The 6,822-nt window shown below is 30.8% G+C and overlaps 1 long non-coding RNA gene across 1 annotated transcript; it reads left to right on the plus strand.

The window, feature by feature from the left end:
* The first annotated feature begins 312 nt into the window (after window positions 1-312).
* On the plus strand, window positions 313-2,641 carry LOC136064379 (uncharacterized). Its single transcript, XR_010626005.1, has 3 exons — window positions 313-572; window positions 1,655-1,721; window positions 2,308-2,641. It is a non-coding gene; the product is annotated as an uncharacterized LOC136064379 (long non-coding RNA).
* The last annotated feature ends 4,181 nt before the right edge of the window (window positions 2,642-6,822 follow it).

Below are 6,822 nucleotides of genomic sequence, written 5' to 3' on the forward strand. Positions count from 1 at the left end.
ATATATATATATATATATATACAAAGGGATATTATTGTTGGTGGATGAGTGTAAGTGTGAATGCAAAGAAAAAGAAAGGTTGAAAAGGTGAGTTATCTTTTCTTTCCTTAGCAATATACGTGAATCACCCAAGATATTTTGCTTGACTTCTTGGCTGCAGAAACTTTCTTGGTCTTCTTGCTTTGCTTCTTTGTTTTCTTCCTTCTTTGTTCTTATTGGCTGCACCTTTAGCTCTTCTTTGACTTTCTCAAAGAAATAAGACTCAAGAAACTCTCTTGTTCTCACTTTCCACGGGTCCAAACATGCAAAATCAGAATTTCTCACTCAACTTTACACTCTTTTATCTTAAGGAAAGAGCTAGGAAGCTCTCTTGAGTCTCCTCTCAAGTCCACGGTCCACACCTTAAGAGAAAGACAAGACTCATCTCATCTCTCTTTCACACTTTCTCAAAGAAGTTAGAACAATCAAGAAACTCCCTCTCTCTCATGCCTACGGGTCCAATACCAAAAAAAAAAAAAAAAAAACTCTCTCAAGCTCTTTACCTCTAATTCCCCTCAAGAACAAGAAAATTGGTAAGGGCTAGCTAGTCTCATCTTAGAATCCATGATTTCTTTAAAGAATTTTTGTAATGGTATTTGTGGTTTGTGAAATTAGGGAATCATGAATTTGTAAGTTTTATATATATATATATATATATGCTGTTTCAAGAAGATTTGAAATTGTGTTGGTGATTGGTTGAAGGTAGCTTAGGGTTTTTACTAATTAAGGATTGTGTATGATTAAAGAAGTGAGAAAAAGTTAGGATGAGTATTATGGATGTTACTGCTGGGATTTTTGGTTGCATGAAATTTTGCTCTAAATAGTTAATGACTGTATGTGAGTGTTTTCTAACATGTTTAATGAGTGCATAAAAATTCCCATGTGAAAATACCATCGTTTGATAATTGTTTGTGAATTTACAAGAAAATGTTGCAAAGTTGTCACTGTGACAGATTCTGTGTTTATGCATGATAAATTATGTATTAAATTGTATATAGTGAATTTAGATGCTAGGGTTATTTTCTGTGAAATATAAGACACATATGGTTGTTATGGGAGTGGTCTCACAGCATTTGGATCAATATAAAAAAATAATGGTTTAATTTCTAAATTTGCACGAAATTCTGTCAGGACAGATTTGAGTCTGCTGTATTGTATGATTTTTAGTAAATTATGGTTTTACGTTTTGACTACGAAATTTTTATGGTTTATACGGGACATACAGGGGAGTAGTCATGTAAAATTTCGTGACAATTGGATGTGTGTGGACAGCCCGTTTGTATTTTACAAATGGGGCATATGCTGCTGGAATAGAACAGTGAACAGTAAGAGACATGCCTAACTTGGAGGATTTAATTCTCAAGTTAGGGTGAATGTTTTGAACTATAATTTAACATTCTCATCCTTTGGTATGTTAGAATCATATATAAATTTTATGCCTTGGTTTTTCTATGGTTTGGATGCATAATGTGTTTGATGATTGTATCATATGCTTTGGGGAACTTTATGTGATGGGAATTAAGATTTTCTTGAGTTTGAGAGTTAGGTTGTGATTGAGGTATAAGTTTATATATTAGGAAGAGTTTGTCCGTAATAAGTTTTGATTTTCATTTAGGTGACGAGAACGAGAACACGGACACTTGAGCTCCTCTTGTACAATCTCTCGCGTCTTCTGTTTTTAGGTAAGGGATTTGAGATAAGTGCTTTTGATAAGTATAAAAATTATATCAAAAAGTATTATGCAGTAAAACCTTTTAATTAAAGATATTGCATATAAACATGATTTAAGTAAAGAATGTATTGAGGATGGCGGTACGTCCGCGCTCAATTAAAATATGTATTGAGGATGGCGGTTCGTCCGCGCTCAATTAAAGAATGTATTGAGGATGGCGGTGCGTCCGCGCTCAATTAAAGTATATGTTTACGTTAAATGTCATAATATTTGATGAGAAGAAGTTATGAATGAAATGATTATTTTATATGATTTTAAAGAGTTAATATAAAGTTTAGTGACTTTCTAAGAAAGGAAAAGAAATTAGTCTGAAATATTTTGTAGTATTAATATGTTAAGAAAAATAGAACAATTATTTCTCTATGAAAAATATGTAAGTTGTTATTATGAATATTATGAAATACTATGCATGAAAAAAAAAAAACGTTCTCCTATCTGAATATCCATAAAATATTTGATTTACAAGCATTCTTATCAAAGGCCCATGGAGCTTAAAAACCTTACTGGGCTTCGCAGCTCACCCTTTTATATTTCAGTGCACAGGTTCTTCCTGGAAGCAGCGAGAGTGTTAGAGGTGGCAAGGATTTCGTGAATTCTCGTTTGTTAGAATGTAGAGTTTTGTTGTATAGTAGTTTAGCTCTTTTGTTGTATAGGAGGAATCAAGATGTACTTGATCCTTGAGCACAGATGTAATTCAATATCTTAGTTTGTTTTGAACCCCTGTGTATGTCTTTGGGGTTAGGTTTGTAATAAGAGTTCTGTTAGACGTTTAGCTATGTAATATTTACACAGATACCCTAAGTTTTCAACCAAGTGGTAATCTTCCAAGTTTAAAGGAAATGAAATCTCAAAGTATCCACCATTTTTGTATATTATGGTTTTATGTAAGAAAATAAGCAGGAATTCAAGAAACAAATTCTTGATAAGCCCTTTTAGTTTAGGTTGGTTCGTGTTAGTATTAAGGTAAACTTGATATTAACATGCCGGTCATGCTCTAAATCCTGAGGTACAGGTTTGGGTCGTGACAATTTGGGTTTTGATGTATTGGTCTTGTGTTTCGGTGGTTGCAATCTGGGTTGGTGATTTTCGATTTGCTCACCGTTTGCATGTATTTTGCTCGTCGTTTGCTCGCTGTTGGTTTGTCGTGGGTTTGCTCGCCGTGGGTCTGGGTTTGCTCACCATGGACCTCCCTCTTAATTCCTCTCATGGTGAAGCCTCTCTCTCTCTCTCTCTCTCTCTCTCAAGATCAACTTTGGGTGGTCTTGGGTCAGATCGGCTTTGTGGGTGGTCCTGGGTTTCAGATTGGCTTTGTGGGTGGGTTTCATATCAGCTTTGTTGGTGGTCTTGTGTTTTAGATCGGCTTTGTAGGTGGGTTTAGATTTGGTTTGTTGGCGGCCCTAGGTTTGTTGTAGTGGTTCTAGAGATTTGGTATTCAGGTTTGGTTGAAATTTCTGCCGTTGTGGTTTTAGGTCTATGAAAAAAAGTAGAGAATTTTTTGTTTTTTTGGGCTGGAACCTTTCTTTCTCGGTCTTCTTGTTGGGGTCTTCAAGTTTTATTTTTGGATCTTTGGCACAGATGAGGGGAAAGATTTAGTTTGTTATTGCGTTCTTTGTGTTTTTAAATTTGAGTTTGTGTTTGGTTTTGGGTTTGTGCTAATTGTGTTCTTGTGAGTTCTTGTTCAAAATGGATTAGATCTGAATTGATGTGTTTTATTGTTTTTAATTATGTTTTTTCTCTTTTTATTTAGTTAAAATTGATTAATAAATTTTTTTTTTATTTTTTATATTTAAAAGCTGACATGGCATATTTTTAAATGCTAATTAAAATTTTTTATTTTTTTTAATTAGCCACATCAGCATCAGTTTGCCACCTAAGCAATTTTCGTTGGTGGGCTAACGGAAAGGACTAAAATGGAACGCGTAAATTGGTTTAGGGACTAAAAGTGGTAAAAATAAAATGTAGGGACTAAAATGGAAAAAAGTCAAAATGTAAGGGCTAAAAGTGCATTTACGCCTAATTGATTTTTAATCAAGGTATATATTTTTTTAATTTTTTTTGTGAAAGGATTTTAAAGTAACCGTATGTTAATATTTTTAATGTAGTTATAACAAGTCACATGGTATTTTATGGTTTTTTTTTTTTGAGAAACAGTCATAAATTCCAAAACCGTCTATTTACATAGTTACTGTAATTGTGTATTTCATTTTTTAATCATTTCTCATTTCTCTCTCTCTCTCTCTCTCTCTCTCTCTCTCTCTCTCTCAATTGATAATTGTAAAGAAATAATATTTTAATAAAATGTAGTGTAAAAAAAATAATCAAATGTGTGGTGTTTTGAAAATTGGTTGTGTAAAATAGAAAGAGTAAGTTTTTATGCTAAAATAGATAGAAATTTGTGCACAAGCACAAGTTGACGCGAATGCTCTAAAATAGCATAAGTCTACAATTTGCCCAACCAACTCCAAAAATACCCACATCAAGCACATGTAAAACTATGTATTTCATTTACATTGTTACTATAGTTATGTATTTAATTTTTTAATCATTTCTCTCTCTCTCTCTCATAATTGATAATTGTAAAGAAATAATATTTTAATAAAATGTAGTGTAACATAAATAATCTAATGTGTAGTGTTTTAAAAATTGGTTGTGTAAAATAGAAAGAGTAAGTTCTTATACTAATTTTTTTTTTTTTTGCACAAACTAATGTGAATGTTCTAAAATAGCATAAGTCTACAATTTGCTCAACCAACTCAAAAAATACCCACATCAAGCTCATGTAAAACTGTGCAAAATAAGATTCTAACTATAGTAATTGTGTAAATATAAATGATTATTGTTCATATGCAAATCTATTTTTTAAAATTTTCTTTACTTATAGAGAGCAAGAGAGAAATTTTTTGGGAGAGTAATAAAAAAATTGATAAAAAATATTTTAAAGAAATATAATTTAAAATAGATAATCTAATATGAGTGTTTTTGAAAAGTAATTATGCAAAAAAAGAAAAAAAAAAAAAAAGCAGGGCTTTGTGCTAAAATAAAAAATATTTTAAAGAAATATAATTTAAAATAGATAATCTAATATGAGTGTTTTTGAAAAGTAATTATGCAAAAAAAGAAAAAAAAAAAAAAAGCAGGGCTTTGTGCTAAAATAAACAATCATTTTTGCACTAATTGATCCTAATTCTTAAAGGGAATAACAAATTTCACAATTTTTTTCACAACTATTGAGATGATAGATTTTTTTTTTTTTTTTTATTCGATGATCAGGGGATAAGGAATTTGAACCCTAGAAATTGTTTTTGGAAACACTAAGAGCTGTCACCCAGTTGAGCTACAAGTATCTATCTGAAATGGTAGATTTTTATTTTTATTTTTTATTTGTTTTTCATCATGGTAGATTGTTGTTAGTAGTCGTTATCTTGCTCTATCAAAATTTGCCACTTTAGTAAGTTGTGAAATTCATTGTGTCGACTCTATAGTATTGTTGCGACTTTAATGATAACTAATGTTCATGCGTACACTATTTATTAAAATACTATAATTATGCATGTATGATGTCTACTTTAATAAAGTTACATGACTAAACCATATAAGACTAAGTCCCCCCACCCTCTCAAACTCATTTCATATAAATTTTTGATAATTGAATTTTATTCAAGGTAGTTTTTTTATTTTATAAATTTTTGTGTGAAAGGATTTCACTTAAAGTAATGTATATTAATATTTTTCATGTAGTTATATTAAGTCACGTGGTAATTTTTTTTTTTTTTGTTTTTCATTTGAAACAGCCACCTGGTGAAATTAATTCATACAACTCGTAAATCGTAATAGTTATATTACGATTTTTAATTAAAAATTACATCATATAATATATTTATTCATGAATTTAGTTTTTTAAAAAAGTTTATTACCAATGTTTTGGTAACAATAATTATGTGACTATTGATTATTTAATTTGATAATTCAATAATTACAGTAGAGAAGAGAGATTTGAATCTTAGATGTCTGCTCTAAAACATTAGAAAACTGCTGGTTGAACTACAAGATTCTTAACGAAGAGATTAAGACTTGGTTGCCAAATTTTGCAACTTGAGGAACTCTAGTTTCCTACTATAAATTTTAGGCTGAAGTGCTCACATTTGTTCATTTAGAAGTATGCACTTTGATTTGCAGATAGTGTGCTCAAGAGGCCGAAACCTTCTATTGGAATGATTGGACTCAAGACCACTTTAATTTGCCTTTAGTTTATTGGCTTGGAGAAGCCCAATATCATGTAGTAGAAATTCTTTGACTCTTGGGCTTTAGGGCCCCATTTTATGCTTTGTCATCTACTATTTCCATTTGGGTTGAGCCCCAATACGTGTTGCACTTGAATTTAGCTTTAAAAAAAAAAAAAAAAAAAAGAAATATTAAAGACACACCTAATAAACAACAACATTATTTTTTTTTCAACAAATATTCATAATTGCTCCATGTGTAAATACTAAAATTTAATTATAAGTTGACACCTAAATATGTCTTAAAATTAGGTATAAGTTTAAGTTCATTCTTACGCGCACTTGAAACAAAAAGTACTGAGCAATAATAATTTGTCCAAAAAAGATTCCTGAATAGTAGCTGAGGTTTTATTTGTACAACTCGTTTCAAATGGTGAAAATTGGAGACAACATTGAGGGATGAATCACACCATGTCTTCTGCAATGTACACAAGGTACAGGTAATATGCTACTGGACTTCTAGAAGTCATCGATTAACAATTTAGCACAGAGGTTATTCAGGGGAAGGGAAAAAAAAAGCATTGTGTTTACCAGCTTGCATAAAAAGCATAAAAAAATGTATATTTCTTAGATATATATATATATATATAATAAATTAGTAATTTAAGCATCATAGACTTAAATGTATACATTCAAAAATTTATATTCAAAAAAAGAAAATATATATTCAATTGCCCGAAACCGACCCCAATAAATATTCAACCACTTTGTCATTATCATTTGAACCAAACCCAAAAATTTATTTCCTTTGACATTTTCTTAGTTATTCTT

Source organism: Quercus suber, unplaced genomic scaffold, assembly GCF_002906115.3.
Source record: "Quercus suber isolate HL8 unplaced genomic scaffold, Cork oak 2.0 scaffold_677, whole genome shotgun sequence".
Lineage (NCBI taxonomy): Eukaryota > Viridiplantae > Streptophyta > Magnoliopsida > Fagales > Fagaceae > Quercus > Quercus suber.